General features: G+C 33.9%; 1 long non-coding RNA gene across 1 annotated transcript in view; it reads right to left on the bottom strand.

Annotated features, from left to right (window-relative positions):
* Positions 1-3,400: 3,400 nt before the first annotated feature.
* The window catches only part of LOC140446996 (uncharacterized), a 542,844-nt gene continuing 527,238 nt past the window's right edge, over positions 3,401-19,006 (bottom strand). Inside the window, exon 3 of the long non-coding RNA XR_011951550.1 lies at positions 3,401-3,465. This is a non-coding gene — a long non-coding RNA (uncharacterized lncRNA). The remainder of the gene's footprint in view (positions 3,466-19,006) is intronic.

Raw genomic sequence — 19,006 nt, 5'->3', positions numbered from 1 at the left:
TTATTGCTTTAACTTCTAATATTTTACGAAAAAGCCTTTAAATATTCCTATTTTATGTTTTCAAATGGTGCATGTCTAAAATTTGTAATTTTCCATATATTCTTTTTTATTCTCGCGAACGTGGTTATTTATAAAATTCTTCGTATGATGTTTCCTGATTTTTCATCTTTGCGGCTTTTACTTTGTATATCACGAAACTGTAATCATGAAAAAAGCAACAACAGAGGAAAAAATTACACAGAGATTAAGACAAACAAGAACAGCAATCCGACAACTTAACTCACTATGGTGGGATAGACACCTAAATATGAAGACAAAAACACGAGATTTATAAAACATTAGTGCGAAGTATTACGACATATGGGGCTGAAAATTGGATCATAAACAAGAAAACCAGCAGTAAGATAGTAGCAACAGAGATGGAATGCCTGCGAAGATACTGCAGAGTAACAAGAATGGATAGGAGAAGTAATGACGAAATAAAGCAAAGAACATTAATAGAAATAGACATACTAACATATATAGAACAAAAAAGACTAAAGTGGTATGGACATGTAAGAAGATTTAGCGACAGCAGATGGATAAAGAGAATAACCGAATGGAGCCCCATAGGAAGGAGGAAAAGAGGACGACCCCGAAAATCCTGGAGGAACAAAGTAGACGACGCCATGAGTAAGAGAGGCCTAAACGATGGAGAATGGGACAACAAAGAGAGATGGAAACGATTGATCGAGGGAAGGCAGTGAATCCTGTAGAATCCCTGAAATTTCTGATCACGTTTTTAAAATTGTAATAATAGTCCCATAATAATAGTAACCCAATTTTACTGGTCTAAATCTGTATAAGATAAAGACTAGGACAGCGACATTAGTGCTCGTTATTATTCGGTCCGACGCTTTGGTATATACCAAAGATGCAATAGCACCCACTCGTTCTAAGTACCCGACAAATGTAGGGAAAATTGAGGCAAATCTTTGTAGGTAAAATTTTCTATACAGCAACTACGTACACGGAAAAGATCTTAATTATTTCTTTAATTTAAAAAATTATACCAAATTGTCTATCATAATAAAAATAGAATGTTCTGGTATTAAGAATTTGGCGAATGTTTTTATTTTCAGTGTGTGTATACTTCTAAAACTATTTTCTTGTAGTATTTTTATAGTTTTTTCACGAGTAGCGATAGGACAAAGAAGAAAAATTGTGATTATAGATGAAGCAGATATTCGAATATAGAGAAGGTATAACCCTTTTCGCTTGTGCGGATAATTTCGCTGTGCTGATAGTAGCGCCGGACGAGCCGGATCTTAGATTTTGGGTAAGAGATACAGGCAACATCGTGAAAGACTGGATGACAGATCACGAACTAGAACTTGCAGCAGAAAAGACCGAGGCCATCATTCTAAAGGGTAAACGGAAAAGACAAGGGATGGATATCCTATGTGCAGGGGTACAACTAACATCAAAGAAATTCATCAAATATCTTAAAGATACATTACACACATATGGTAGCCCAGAAGACAGCGAAGAGTGCGGCTGCGATAAAGAGGGTAATTCCTAACATTGGAGGTCCCAAATCGGAAAGGAGAAGGGCCTTAAATGGTGCAGTCAATCAACCTTTACGCGTTACCAGTCTGGAGTAAGGCGATAGAGATACCGACCTACAAAGGGCTCATGATACAAGTAGACAGAACAAGTCTGTTGCGAGTAGCATACGCCTACAGAACTGTACCTGCTGCGGCTTTGTGGACAATCACGGGTTGTATTCATCTGCATGTGTTAGCAGTAGAAAGGTGACATCTCTATGAGAGAAAAGAATATTTGACAGCAGCCATAAAAAAAGAAGAAAAAGAAAAATCAATAGAAAGATGACAAAAAGAGTGGACCAACAAGAAAGATGTTACTCACTGGACCAAGATGCTGACCCCGAGCCTAAGGGACTGGGTGGACTATGTTCACAGGCGACTGGATTACTTTCTGACTCAAGTTCTGACAGGACATGGGTGTTTTAAGACATATCTTCATAGATTCAGAAAAACAGATACAGATAAATACCTATACTGTGAATACTCTGATACTGTTACTCACACAATGCTGGAGTGTAATAAATGGACAGTGGAGAGAAAAAATATACAGAGAAATAGGTATGAACTGTGTTACTGTGAAAGAGGTGATTATGAAGATGATGGAAAGTAAGGAGGGATGGAATATTGTGGAAGAAAAACACCAGCTAGACCAAAGGCAGAGATAATATATAGATAAGAGAAGGTAGTGCTCTGAAAGTGTCGTCAGCCTTACAGGGGCCATCCCACTTTGGAGAGGAGAGGGTTTTATTTGGTAGGCAGAATAACAGAAAGGCATCTGTTTGCAGGACCTCCTTCTTCTAAGGGGAAATGGGCTTGGATGTATTCCACTACCCTAAATCCTAACACGCCAGCCATCCCTAGAGATGGGTTAACCTCGTACGGTTTTTTAGAAATTTTTATCCTCATAGAGAAAGAAAAAAAGGTGAGGCAGATAAATTGAAACTACTAGAAAATTGGTTCTATTTCCACGTAATAAAACAAAATAATTTGTTTAATCTGTAATTCGAGAAGGAATGTCGAGATGTAAATCCAAAGATATATTAGCTAATTTAAGTCAGAGTTTTATAAGTTTGAAAGGAAAAACGTTTGTCCTAAGTATTAAATTTGCGAAACGTGGAGTATGTAAAGACAGAGTAGGGCTATGTCAGCTTTTTAAGTTCTTCATAACACTCGTTCTTCATAATACAACTATTTCCCAGGCATATAGTACTTCCCATTATTAAGGAATCAACAGGTTTTTATTGTAATAATGTCACTTTGGTTCACCCTTATGTACGATAACTCTTAGAAGAAAAATGGTTGAAGTCTTAAATGGAAAATTGGTACATAGATCCTCTTGGGGTTATTAAGATTTCTTCATTCACTCATATTTTTATGACTTTTCTTTTGTTTGCAGAAAACGACTTAGTATCTCGAAATTCTAAATGCTAAATAAGTTCCTCCAATGTTATGTTCAAGATTTGTCAGGTAATTTGATTTCTACTGTATCGATTTATTAGTAAAATAAAATTAACGTTTATTCATTTTGTTAAGGCAATAAATTATCCTTCGTAAAATTGTCCGTAATATAAAAGTAAAGAACTTAAAATAAGTTACTGTATACACTGCCAACAAAACGACTCTTTTGAGTGAATAACTGTTCAAAATTGTTTAGAAAACAATACATTTTACGTTGTCGTCTTATTTTTAATTTCGTTATTTTACAAAATTGTATTCCATTAAAAACCTTCTTTCAATATAGAAAACAACATAATATATCTAACGTAAATCATGATTAAATAAAAAGGGTTTGATACCAACCTTGAGAGTAACTGCTCATTTCGAAGCGAGGGCATGTGTCGGAGAGCTTTCAAGGATGTAGCGAAGGACACAGACTCACCTGGAAAGACATAAAACTTCATTAAAAATTAAACTCACTCGTAAGTACTAAGATCAACTAGAAATAAAACTCCAGCTCTCTGGTATGTATATAAATAGTACATTATAAGCCAATGTAGATCCTTTAAAGTACATAAAACTATTAAGTAAAAATGGTTAGCTACTAAAAAGTTAACCTAGATAATTCGAAAAAGTTGGCATTGAGGCCAATTCAAGCAACCCCGATTAGTTGGAGATAAAATAAAAAGATGTAATGGAATTTACACTGTGTTTACAGAAGTTTTATTCGTTATAATTATGAAATAAAAGTATAGTGTAATACAATTCTTCTTTTTCTAATTCGTCCTTACTCGACGCAATGAGTACAAGAAAGATGGTAATTTATATGGGTAAATTGTTGATGCATAGTGGAATATAAATATTCCCAGCATCGCTCTTAATGGCTTGATTAAGCGTGAGTATACAATTTACTTTAATTGCTATCGACACATTTAACTTCATTTTTCTAATTCGCTAACATCATACAGTTATCATATTATAAGTTGTCATAAGTTGGTCGTGACGATGTTCCTTTATTTTGTCAGTATATGGTGCCTTTGGAAAATAAACATAGAAACCGGCAGTAACCAGCTGTAAGGTAAGGTTAGGTTAGGTTAGGGTAGATTAGATTAGGGGCAACAGCTGGTTGACTTCTTCATTGCCCCAAGAGTTTTACAACTTCAGTACAACAGAAAAAGTCCTATGATTTCTGTTAAGCGTAATGGAAAAATTTGTCAAATAACCATTGATATTGACCCAACTCACACTATAATCCATCCAAGGATGATATCTGTTGCGGAGATCGCTCGATGCAAAAGAAGTTATACTTTAACAACCGCAACCGGAACAATAGCTCCTATTCAGGGTTATACCGACGTGGAGTTGCAGCTCTGAGGGTAGAAAATCATACATTGTGTGCTGGTAACTAATATCATGGATGATATCAATATTGGTCTAAATTTCTTGCTTCATCATATCGTTAACTTGGATTTAAAAGCAACTGTTTTTCAAATTGAAGATGTTGGTGTGGACGTCAACAAAATGTAGTGAAACAATATGCCGCATCTGTATTAAAGAAGATGTTCTATTACCAGCTCGATTAAAGACTCTAGTACCCATTATTGCGAAACCAGAACCAGACCCATTACCTACTATTCTCAGAAAATTCGAACTAGCTATCCACAACTCTTTAAAAGCATCCTTCTAGGAAGAAGACTAGTTAGAATGCACGGCAACTCGTTTCCTGCCCGAGTAATAAATATCAATGATTACGATGTTCGATTAAAGCAAGTAGTTTGAACGACTACTCTCGAGGGTGTCGGAAATTGTATTGTGCAGCCACAAAAATCCCCGATAGCTTTTAAATTAACAGCACCGCTTTAACTTATATAGCAGAAGTCTCGTGAACATCTCGACAAAAATCAGACAAATTCTAAAGATGTATTCTTCTTGACATCCAACGATTACGGGTGAACGAAGGTAACCCAACATCAAATAAACACTGGAAATGCTACTCCCATAAAACAAGCTCCTAGAAGAGTCCCGTTTGCAAAACAAGAGAAAGTCGAGACAATGTAAAAGGCAATGCAGGAACAAGGTGTAATGGAACCATCACAAAGTCCATGTCTCAGTTGTCTTGGTGGAAAAGAAGGATGGCTCTACTAGATTATGTGTGGATTACAGGAGACTAAATGACGGTCCTGTCAAAAACAGTAATCCATTGCCTTGACACCTTGTATTCTGTGATCAGAGCAAAATGGTTTTTAACATTAGATTTGAAAAGTGGATATTGACAAGTGAAAATGGGTCCAGCCAACTTAATCGTTTATAGTTAAACTTTTGACAAATATCTTTACAAACTTACCAGTGTTTTCAAAGAATTGAGAAGTGCGGATTTAAAATTACCTCCCAAGAAATCTCAGTTAATCCAAAAGCAAGTGGCATTCCTTAGACATATGATTTTATGTAAACGTTAAGAGATGGCCAATCCGTGTAGATAAGCATTGATTGAAAACCTTTTTGAGCTTGTGTTTATATTATCGTCGCCTTGTAAGAGAATTTTCTGACATAACAAAACTTTTACATAAGCTAACGGAAGCATACCAACAGTTTAACTGGAACGAACAGTTACAAAAAAACTTTTGATATACTGAAAGACTCTCTCAATACTGCACCAATATTGTCACCACCACATTCCAAGGCAAGTTTTATAGTCGACACTGATGCCAGAAACGTAGGCCTTGGTGGCGTTCATTCGCAAAACATCAAGGAAAAATAACGAGTTATTGGATACTTTAGTAAAGTCTTCTCTGAAACCAACAAAAATGATTGTGTAATACGAATAGAATTACTAAATATGGTGAAAACATTTAAACACCGCCATAAGTTTTTATATGGACGGAAAAACCTTCCGATATAGACTGATCACGCCTCTCTTCAATGGATACTCCAATTTAATATCGAGATACCCCGAAGGACAGGTATCTCGATGGCTTGAAAAACGGCAGATGTATGATTTTGATATTGAACATCCTAAAAGTTTGCAACATCATAATGCCGATACACTTAATAGACGCCCTTGTCCAGAAGGCTGCAACCGCTGTGGTAAAGTTGAAGCAAATGAACTTTTAGTTAGCCAATTGTATTATGAACCAGATTGGACGAGGAGACCATTAGAATTCCATAATCCTTCGTGCTTAATAACTTGCAGATCGTGATATTGCACTAATCCTTACCATGATAGACAAAGGTATGGATCGACCAATCTGGACTGAGATTTTTGACAAGAGTGTGATACTAAAAAGTTATTGGTCACAATAAGATTTCTTGGAATTAGTGTTTAACATAGAAAATGGAAAAGTTCCGATGGAAGTCAGCACAAATTTTAACTTGTTTTCCCAAAAAGCCGAGTTAGTCAAGTACTTTTGGAGCGTCAAAGCAGTGTATTTAGAGGACATTTAAGAATAAACAAGACTAGCAATAGTCCGAGAACGATTCTACTGGATGATATGTTGCTCGGATGTTGACAGATTGCGTCATGAAGGTATAGAATAAGTGGCTAGTAAAAGTGCTAGAATAAGAGGAAAGGCCTCATTAGGCAATATTTGGTTAAAGCTCCTTACGGAAGGGTCGCTGTGGACATCGCTAGACCATTTCCTCGTACAGTATTTGGTAACCGGTGGAGTGGCCATGGAGTCTTTCAATTAATGGCCGGAAGCATATGCTCTTTTTGATCAAGAGGCCTCGACAGTCGCTGAAGTACTAGTTAATAATTTGTTCTGTCGTTTTGGAGTTTCAAGAGAAATACACTTCAAGCATGGTCGAAATTTTACATTAAATCTGTTATTTTATAGAAAATGTGTGGGAATTGTGAATACCAGAGCTACACCCTTGCGACCTCAGTCGGATGAAATAGTGAAGACATTTAACCAAACTTTACTTCATCACCTTTGAATTGATATTAGTGAAAATCAACATAACTGAAACAACTATTTTCAGCTCTTTCTTCTTGCGTATTAAAGTTCTCTCCATGAGTCCACAAGCGAAGAACCAGCGAAAGTTTTATTTGGGAAAAAGTTGCAACTTACAGCTGATCTATTATTTGTAACTCCTAAACTCCGTAAAGAATATAACGACAGCTACACCTAAAACTTATGACTAATTAAAACTTAAAACTTAAAACATATCTGATAAAATTGACAATGTTAATGAAAAGGTTTGAGAACATTTGAGAATGAAGCGCGATAGGATGAAATCATGATATTATGACAGACGAGTTAACTGCACCGGGTTTAAGGAAGGAGACTTGGTGTGGTTTTATAATCCAGTACGTTATAAGGGGCGATGTCCAAACCTACACAAGTCCAAATCAACACAAGTGATGGGAAGCTCTTTATTCTGTAGTAGCCTGAATCAATGATGTTGTCTACCGAATCAAACGACCAAGAACAAAGATGAAGATCGTACATCTGCTGGTTAGCCCCGTATCAAGGAGACTGTGGACAGGCAAGGTCACCAGTCTAAAGGAGGGGACAATGTTACGAGTGACAATGAAGTGACAGCCGTTGGTATTTGGAATCAACCTTAAATCAGAAGAGTCATGGTATGAAATTTTTATAGAATGTACGGGAGGACAGTTGAGGGTCGAAGTTATTTGTTAAATTAATTAATTTTTGAATGTCAGTATTTTATATACTTTTAATAAAGTTTGAGTTCTTGATTAACGTGTTTCAAGAAACCACGGTACAATATATATCGATACATATGTACATAGCACATCAATGTTATAAAATTTAAAAATTTTTCGGGGGCATCTAATTCTTTCATTGTTAGGAATTAAGGGAATATTTTAGGGTACATTTTTAAAGATATGGTAATATCCTTTGACTGTTGAATAAAAAGATACAATACTACATCTTCGTCCTAATTTTGGTGTGTTCATAAAAAATTATATCGCCTTAAATATATCGCCTATATCGCCTATAAAAGTATTGTCGACTTTACGACATCCAAATGTGGGCAATCTTTATTTTCATTATGTAGATATTATGATGTATATATTACCAATGAGGTAATAACCAGTGTCTATTATTTTCCCCCAAGTGCTATAAAACCGTAAAATGGCTCGTTTTAATAAGGATACTATTCGTTGTTTACGTGAACGTCGACGCATCAGTTAGAGTTAGCTGAGACGTCACAATTGTTTATGACCTATATAATAAATTAACCTTCCATAATAAATTACTGGACCCCCAAAACTAACTGAAAATTTATCACATCTTTTTCTGTAAATTTATGTGAACCAAATATGTAGTGAATAAATTTGTAACAATTTATGTATTTACATTTATTACTTTAGGTTCTATTGATCTATTTATAGTTTAAAAACAAGGTTTCGACCAGTTCGATAGATACAAACTAGACTACGTTCTTCTATATCGAAATTAAATCTGATAAATCGTATTTAAACGGATCCGAAGTAGCAATACAAAATCAAATATCTTTTATGATGATTTCCCAGGACGCTTATTCATGCGGAAGATAATTTAAAAATTCACGTATCTTTTTGTGTTTGCAGCGTGTTCTCAAATCGGTTAAAGTGGGTTGGTGGAGTAAAAAGTCAATTAAAACATAATACAATACATCAAAATTTCTATGGAACGTTCCTATTTTTTTTATTTTTTAACACTTTTATTTATTTTTGAACACTTGTTTGTAAATTTATTTGATTCTTATACTCATTTTCCACAAATTAAGATGTGTCATTTATAAAGAATACACAAAATTTGTAAAGTAAATTATCAAATATTTAATTTAATTTAAATAATATTTTAGTAAGTTTTGACATAAATAGTTTATTTACAAATGTACCATTCAACAAGACTTTGAATATAATCAAGACAAAATTAGACAGTTATAATACATTCGCAACTAGAGCAAGACTAAATATATCAGTTATAATGGAGGTATTGACATTATATACTGATAATACATATTTTTAATTAAATAATGAATTCTATAAACAAAATTTTGGTCTAGCAATGGGCTCTAGTTTATCTGAAATAAATTCAACATTTCAACAACATTCAAAACAACAAACACATTAAGATCTATTTTATAAAACCGGGAGACAACTAGTCAATTTTTTATCTAGGTTAAAGGTAGCCGGTCGATAATTACTCGACACTGACAAGAAACGTAAGCGATAGTTCGATACTTGAACAGACGAGAAGGACGGTTGCCTTTGATAAATACTTAAAAGATAGCTCTTACCAGCTAGGGTAGGAGCTCTTACCAGATCCATATTCCGGATCGAATTCGGTTCGTTGTCGTTATCCATGGTATTTTATACCTTTCCAGTGTTCCATCTCCAGCGCACATTGATGGTACTAGTAGGTTGCGGAAGCAACTACCTGCGGAAGTGCTAATGGTGCTAATTGTCACAAAATATAAACTATCCAAAATCCTATAAAAAACAGCTGCAGCCACCAAGATCTTTTATATGGAGACAGTAGAAAACATAATCCCCAAATATGACAGCAGATATAAAGAGCGTCTCTTTCAACATGTGAATATCAAGGTCATCCAACTCCTCGACAACATAGATGTAGAAAAAAGGCTCAAGAGGACAAAACCTTTCGGGTTAGTGAAGTGAAAATAGTTAGTGTAAAATCAGAGCGTTGTTGGAGCTTAACATACCTCTATAAAGTGTCAATATTACTTAGTGGCAATAAAAGTAAATTAATACCTATATAAACATCACTGAATAATACTATATTTCTTAAAATTGCAACTGCAACAATTTAGATTAGAGTAAAACCACTCATTAATCATGATCATATTCTAGTACAAAGTACCATTATTTTTTTGGTATAAAAATTTAAAAAATCATCTCCGATATATCTTTTCACAGCTTTCTTTACTTTATGTTTGGCTATTTTATATAACTCTGCTTGACTCTCCTTGGTACCAAGTTGATCGTAGAGATTTGGATACGCTTCTGCATTAGTTTTTGATATAGCTACCTTCGATCGCGTTCTGAATACACCAAAATATTTTGTACTTGGCAAAACAAGCTATCATTAAATGATAACTATTTGAAATACTCAAACGAAAACTATATTCCTATATAACCAATAAACATTTTAGTACAAATACTAAAATAATTCATCGGAAAAAGATGAAACATTTGTCGTCACTACGACTACAGTGAAAATATAGGACTTTCATAATAATTTTGTTTATCAAACATTAATAACTGAATCAAATCCAAGTTGATTCGTGCATGTTATGACAAATTTCATACTCTCTTTCGAATAGATTTATGTTTCGGTTAACATAGCGAATTTCACTTAAAAGTGTAAACATACTCCAAACGACTATTTACTTCGTTATGCAAATTGCATTCAATTAAATTTAATAGAGTAAAATTAAAACAGTTACTAATAAACGAAACTAATTCTTGTTCGGGGCTGTAGCTCGTAACATACAGATGGAGCTGAATAAATGGTCGACAATTATTATCATGTTCATTTTTGTTGGGTCTTTATTAAAACGAGATGGCGTGGGAGTAATCACGACGATTTTGTTGTGCATGAAATTTGCATAGAAACAATTGAGATGCTTTGTGATTTAACAAACTGCTGCTTTGTTTACATCTGTCACCATCGCAGACTGCTAGTATCGTAAAAACAACAGTTTTGTCGTAGTTCAAAATCTCGTATAGTATGCTTTGGTTTAAACCTCGCCAAAATAAAATAATTTGAGAATAATTAGATGAACACTATCCTTGTTGGTATACATTGGGAATATATTGGGAACTTTTAACAAGAAATATGTACCTATTTCTCTTAAAAACTATCTTTTTTTAAACTTTTTAAACGTTTATCCTATTTAATATAAAACATTCAGATTCCGAATTTAGACCTCACGCTGAAATTTTGATTTAAACTGATGCTAAAATACTTGGCTTAATAAAAGATGATGAATCTTAAGATGTGGCAAACGCTTCTGCCAGATTATTTAAGTCAACCTACAGAGCTGCAAATATACAGGGTGATTACCTTTTGGGACAAAGTCCGTTATATCTGTTGTTATTATAGATACATTAAAAATGTATATACAAAAACAGAAGGTGGCTGTTAGCTTAACCTTTTAAAATTAGTTACAAATTTAAAGACAATCCTGAAGCCCTAACCCCAGATATCTTTTTCGAGATCCTGAAGCAGGTTACTCCACCTTTCCTTGTTATATCTTCTTATCTCACTCGTGTATTCATTCTGCATTCGCTTTAATTCATTTATTCTCTCTTCCAAATCTCCTACTTGTACTCTTCTTGACCTCTTACACTCCCTTCTTACTCTCATGCAATTTGTCCTCAGATGTTCAAGCTGTTGGTTTCACCAATATGGTTATTTTCTTTCATATTTCCCATTTGATCTTACATAAGTCAACTCCTGTGCATCACTCAGACCCTCAATTAACTCACGCACATCCTCACATTTCGGACCAGTCAAGTTAAAAGCATCTACAAAAATCTCCTCATTTAAACATCTGTTTAGATTGACATCCCCCTTTTTACGTTTCTGTCTTTTGCTAGCTATTTCAAAACTCACATAATTGTGTAAGCTGAACGATTCTTCTCCCAAGGCAGTCCAGCTTATGATGCTGTTTAAGAGTTGGCTCAAGAAAATGACCTCCCTCAAAAATGATTATCTTTTTTTGATTATTTCTATCATTTATATCTCCTTTCTTTACATTTCAAGAAACCATCTTTACCTTTTAATTTTTTGATTAATTGGGTCATTCAATTTATTTAAATGCATTTAAATTTATTCCCTACCTCGCAAGTAGTATATAGCCAAAATAAAATCATCTTTTTTGTTATTCTTTTATCTGATTTATTTTTTACAAAAGCTGTTGTTTCATTTTGCAGAATAATCTGCTATAATATAAGATTGGTAAAAGACTGATACAATGTTAGTACCTACTAAAAAAGTGACAATAGAGTCGTAGAACTTTTTTCACCGGATTTTTTATATAACATTTTATGTAGCGCATTTAAAAATTTGCTGTGCTGATATCGCATTAGGCTGTTGCCCAAATTAAATTAAGCACCCGGTTTTATTTAAATCTGCTAACTTAATTCATCTGGCTTTTAAATCCATTACGCGAATTGCGTCTGTTCTTTATCAACAAAAAGTCCGAGATGATCTCTCCGGCCAACGTCAAATATCCACTCTGTATTCCCTATCCATTCCCTCCGATACCAATCTGAAATAATACACACACAAGCGATTCCATCAGAAAATTGAAATAATCTCTCCGAAACCAGATCCGCAGCTTCCCTTGCCGTTCCCGCCGTGGCCGGAGTACAGAGAGTCGGAGTTAAAGCGCCTGTATTCCGTTATTAGTTTGGTGATGCCATTACCAGAGTTCCATTGGAGGACAAATTGGCTAAAATTATAATATTAAGCCTCGATCGATGGATGCTAAACCTTACCACAACGTTGTTTCACTCAACTGTTTTAGTAAATAACTGGACAGTTGCGGATCTTCTGAACTACAGCAATAAGCCGAACTTGGGCCAACTTTGTCGACCGACAAATAGTTAGTTCATTTATTCGATAGATCGAAAATACTTTTCCTGTTAACGTCAGTTGTTTGGGTTCATTTTATTTTCGAAATTTTATGACAGATTTTATTGTTCACTTACGAAATTCAATTTGGTTCCGTTCGCTTAGGAAAAAATATACGAGCAACAATAAAAGCTTGATTAAAAATATGGATTCCATAAATTTTTATATTATTTCTAATTAAGCAAAAGATAACAAAAAATTCTATCACAGCAAATAATTTAATATAAAAATATAATAGATGTGTATGTGTGTGTATTTTAGAGTCGTTTGAACTGTATGATAATAGTATTAATAGTTTTGGCGTCGAATTTTAGCATGTAATCGCTGTGAAATCAAACATATGATTTTTGACATATTTTATGTACTTCTAAGTCATACTGGCATATAATTTAGTTGAATAAGAATCTTGTTGAGTAGAAGACAGATCTATTGCGCAATACGCCAGTGACTTCCTAGATGTCAAGGGTAAGGGATACGCTTTATGTAAAATAATGACACCATTCTCCATTATCCTAGAAATAGATTATTAAATAAAAAATTTAAAATAAATTGACACATAAAAGCCCAAATTCCGGTTTTCTGTTTAATTTTCTCCCAGAAAATAATTAAAATGTCAACTAAAACGGAGTTAGGTGTTAATATTTAAATTCAGTTTAAATGATTTTAAAACATAAATTCTTTTTAAAACCTTGTCACAACTGTTAACTTAAGCGCAATGATATAATTAAGGAGAACACGTAACTCGATAATAAAATAAAAAGGAACATTTGGTTCTGTAAAAGAAATTAAAAACACCTTTGACTTCTTTAACAGAGCAATTCGTACAATTTTCAAAAAACAGGCAAGAATACAGTTGTGCTGAATTTGAAGAGAGGCAATCATGATCAAAAGTTAGATGAAGAACTCGTGATTTGTACGAAGGTTTACTTAAAAAAAATTCCAAGAATTTCAAGTCATTATGGTAGGTCTGAAAGTTTATGGGAGTACATTGACGGTGGAAATCCATCGCCGAATTTCACAGGGATTACCTAAGAAAAAGTAAGGCGTCAAACCTCCCAGATGTAATCTACTGCCAATACCGAACTTTTTCAATCATACAGTATAATTTACTACAAATTCAAAAAACACAAGTGCAGAGTTTGTTTTATTTACAATAATACAAAAAAATAATCCCATGGAAAATAAAAATCATATTTCAAAAAAAGACTTTTCCAGGCAAAAAAAGAACAATGGCAACAACAAATTAATTCTACTATCGTTGTGAAACTCAAAGGCCACAAAATTGTACAATACTTCATGATGGCTATGCACAAATATGCGGTACACAGCAGTGGCAAACAAAATTAAACACGCATAAATTTTTTGATTAAAGGTCATACCCAAACCGAGGGAGACACAAATCATTCAACCATGGAGAAAGAAGTTAAAAGAACTCTCCGTAGCACACTAATAAACTTTGCCGTCGCAGTGTGTAATGGCAATGAAAACTGCCAAAAAAAAAATTGGCATATCGTGCCAGGTGTATGAGTTGAGTCATAATGAAGTCTTCAAGTTAAAAGCACTGAAGGGCTCCCAAGTAATTGATGTTACTCTTGACAAACATTTGAATGATAAAAGTAATAAAAGACGATGTCACTTTTTACATCAAAACATCCTACGGATCCCACGTTTTAGAGGAGGTAAAAAAACGAAATAGTAAAACAAAAACAACGTCACAACCCTTCTGATTCCTAATAACAAAAATGATATCCCAAAGTTGGTTACTAAAGGAATTATACCAGCAAAACCACATGCTATGATGATAATAAAATTCTCCTGTTAGTGATTCATAGTATCCTATAGTAAATCGTGAGGAAAAAACCAATTAGTCTTACATTGAGTTTACTCTCAATAAACACCAGATTTTGATTTTATATGTATGTTATTTAAACACATAAATGATGTATCCTCGATATATTGTTGATTTACTAATAGTGGTATTTTCTTAGCTTACTATTTGTTACTAATAAAGAAATGCAAAGTCTACAGCCTCGATAAGCCACCAATTGATTTTTTAAAACTTATTGACCACGATTCCACCCAAATTTTATGTTCATTAATGTTTTGTATTTTGGGAACGATTTCCGAAGTGGAAATCGAAAAGTCAAAAATAAACTTGTTTTAAACTTAAATTGTGGCTTATTTACAACAAAAATTGTTATTACGGTAAAGGTTGATATTTCTACATACAAGCGACTACAAACTACAAACAATTAGATAAAAAATACACTAAGGAGAGTTCGTAAGCATTGCGAAGACATTTAAAATTATGAAAAAAAGTACGATAGCTTTAAGCTTCATAAAAAACCATAGTAAAATTTTATAAGCAATGTCAAATCAAGGTACATCAAAAAACTTTCTCGATAAGCTACTCCAAACTCCTAACTCTCCTAACTCTCGATAAGTCCAAAGTCTCGATAAGCTACTGTGACCTTCTAAAACTTATTGACCTCATTGCCATCCATCGGCCTTCCCCTTTTTCTTCTTCCTTGTGGTGTCCACGTCAAAATCTGTTTCGGAATCCTGTCATCTGGCATTCTCTGTACATGGCCGTACCATATTAACTGTTTTGTTTTTATGTGTTATAACTATTGTATGCTTAACTCGTATTCATATACATATATACATCATTTCTCGTATTCTCTCATTTGGTATCCGATCTCTTCTTGATTTGTCTGCTGCTCTTCTCCAGAAGTCCATTTCTGTTGCTAGTAACAGTTTCTCTGTTCGTTGTTTCATTGGCCAAATTTCATTGCCATATGTGATTACACTTTTAAGTATGGTGTTATATATGAGTTGTTTGTTCGCTTAAGATATTGTTTGGTCCCACAGAATGCCATTCATCATGGATATGGCTTTTCTACCCTGTTTGTTTCTGTCTTTTATAGCAGCATCGAGTGTTCCATCTTGAGTTATCTTCATACCCAGGTACTTGTATTCATCACAGTGTCTAATTTCTACCCCATCGTTTAATATAATGGACTGATTTGTCCCTCCAATACACATGGTTTCAGTTTTCCTAATGTTGACTTCTAGACCCCATTTGTTATATTCTTCTATTAGCTTCCGAGTCATGTAACTCAAGTCGTCATGATCCTGAGCAATCAGTATTTGGTCATCAGCAAAACATAAGGTGTATAGTGTAGTCTCGTCATTGAGAGGGATTCCCATGCCATTACGTTTTCTTTTCCACAGCTTGAGTGCTTGTTCCAAATAAATTTTGAAAAGGGTAGGCGAAATACAGCAACCCTGCTTTAGTCCTTTCGTGACCATAAATCCCTCAGATATCCTTGATCCAGTTTTAATTTTTGCAGTTGTTCCATTATACAGACTTTTGACTGCTTTGATAAGACCATGCTTAATGTTGGTTTGCTGTAGGGTTGACCATAGTACATACATAGGGGTACACTGTCATATGCTTTTTGTAAGACTACGTACATCAGATGAACTTCTATATTGACGGCTGTTTTTTTCTCAATAACTTGCGTAATAGAGTAGAATCGCCCAGCTCTAAAACCAGCTTGCTCCTCTGCTTCGTAATCTCTATAGTCATTTTCTATTTTGTTTTTAACAAGTTTCCCATACATCCTACTTATTGTGCTGTTTACCGCAATTCCTCTGTAATTTTCATACTGATCCTTGCTGCCCTTTTTGTGGATAGTTGACATGATAGATAATTTCCATTCTTTTGGTAATTCGGCCCCATTCAAGCAGTCTTGAAAGAGTTTTCTTAACTGTTCCTGGAGTTTGTCTGTGCCGGCTTTCACTAATTCTGCAGGGATGTCACCCGGGCCAGGGGATTTTCCATTTTTCAGGGATTTGGTTATTTCTTCCATCTCTGATTTACTATTTGTAATGGTGATGAATTTATACGTATACCTATCGTGTTGTCTTCCATGTTAGTAAATTCTGGTCTTTGGTCTGTTAGTAATTTTTTGAAATATTCTTCCCATTTTTCTGTTGTTATTGGCGATATAACGTCTTTTTTCTTATTATTTATCATACTTTATAGAATAGTTACCAAATTCTATAAAATATCTATAGGATACAAACCAACCTACATGTTCTTTGTCGATTTAAAAAAGCCATTCGAAAGAATGCCATTATTAGAGGCTATAGCAGAGATTCATCTAATAATAGACAAGAAAGAAGCAATATTGAAGAAAAACGTAATATGCTTAACTCAATTTAGAAGATAAAGAAGAAACCTCTGAAATCTAAAGACTTAAAAGTGACAATCAGGTCGATTCGAAGAAGCATTAGACAGTATCTGTTTGATGTAAATGTACTAAGAAATAGACGCTTTTTGAAAAATCATTCGACAAGTTGAATCATCAAAAACTTATTATTTATAACATGTTTTATTTTTGATTTGAAAAAAAACAAAAATTAACAAAAAACCTTATATTGTGACTCAACTAGAAATTGTCTGTATTCTGTAATACATAAAGCATACTCTTCTATGAAGATATTAGATCTCATTGTATTTTTAGCAGTGTCAATTAACTATCGGCTTATTAGCTTGAAAAAGCGTATTTTGTTCTTGGTTGCTGCTCAAAGATAAATAAACAATTTGACAGACTTTGATGCTCTTGAAACCGTCTATTTACTGGGTTAAGCGAGATTGGGTTACGGGTTTGAAAAGCGGTTGCCTTTCCGCAGCATTAGCGAAAAGTTATGAAATTTAGCGTACACAAGTCCGGGACAGAAATAAGCAGAGAGAAACAGCGAAACAGAAAGAGTTGGGGAGATAGAGAGGACTAAGTTGTAAATAAATTATATCGTCAGTGAGTGTAATTCATTCTGACACTGACAGCATAGATAATGTGGGTCTGAATGAAAACCCAATGAACGCTACGGCCACGGCTTGGCGCGGTAGCAGTAGGATCCCGCTATTGTGTGTCATTAACACTGGATACCGAGCATTTTTTAATTTTGCGGTTTTAATATCACATGAAAGATGTTAGGGAAATGGCGTAAAATATGCGGATTACGAATATTTTAAACGAGATATGCGAATTAAATGCTGGTGACATTATTGCTACATGATAATCTAAATAATTGAAAGGAATATTAATTTTTAATACAAACGAGAATTTCAGACAACAATAATTATTATTACGATATATTATAATGAGTTCTAGTCAGATTTTTTTTTATAGATGATAGAGGCAATATTATTTAAAACAAATGGTGAATTTTCACTTAATAAAAAACTAGTTCTTTTTAGTTATATAATAGAAAAAAGTGGAAAGAGATAAAAATATCACCAGTGAGTAGATAAAAAAAAGGTCATATGAAACTAACGGCAAAAATAAGTATGCTTTTGTGAAAAGTATAAAAACACGAAGACCACTAAACAAAGGTCAAACAAACAAATTGGACAAAACGTTAAGTTTGATGAAATATGTGAAAGTCGGAATGGATGATACAAAGAAATTAATAAAGGAAATGAGAAAAGAGTAACAAGAGTTTCGACAGGAAATGAAAATACTAATAAAAGAGACTAAAGCACAGCCAAAAATATTAGAAATTAAATGCTGAAAAAAGGAAAATGAAAAAACAATTAGATGGGGTAGAAAACAATAGAAAATGATTGAAAAGGAAAGAAAAAAGGAATAATATTTTGACTGGAATATACATGAAAATAATTAACAGTTTTTAAAATTTCGGTTATAAACATTTTCAGGAAGGATAGAGATACCTGCGCCTGAATCCAGTTCCATTAAAATAGTACAATCATTAATAATTAACATGTTAGTCTTATGTGGTTTTACAAAATTATTAACATTATCATATGAGTTGTGGTACATATTTACAACAAAATCAAAATCTTGTACATTCTCTGAATCAGAATGTTTACTATTTAACGGTTTTACATGCTGGGTACTTTTCCCTTTGGTTTTAGCCAAATGGCCAAACCTGGGTACACATTTTAGCCAAATGGCCAACTTTTCGACAAATCTTACAATTATATTTTCTATTTATTATTAATTATACAATTTTTAAAGTCGTGTCTAACACTTAAACTCCACATACGAACCTCCATCTCCTCTTTTTCCTTCGTCACGTGGTTCTCTGCCTCTGCCTTGGTTAAAACTGGTACTGGTACTAGCTATCTTATTAACTTGAAAGGAAGTACTCGCTTCTGTTGCTAAAGTTTCTTTTTTAAAGCCAACTCATAGAGATGTTCTAAGGTTACCATATTATTCAACATGGTACCAAACTTGAATTTTGCTTTATTCTTAATTTTTACATAGAAGTCCCCAACAGACTCATTTTCAGCTTGTGTCAAAGCATAAAATTCTATTCGTTGCTTAAAAACAG

This window comes from Diabrotica undecimpunctata, chromosome 7, assembly GCF_040954645.1.
Source record: "Diabrotica undecimpunctata isolate CICGRU chromosome 7, icDiaUnde3, whole genome shotgun sequence".
Lineage (NCBI taxonomy): Eukaryota > Metazoa > Arthropoda > Insecta > Coleoptera > Chrysomelidae > Diabrotica > Diabrotica undecimpunctata.
The sequence above is the reverse complement of the archived record's forward strand: the minus strand, read 5'-3'. Positions and strand labels throughout refer to the sequence as shown.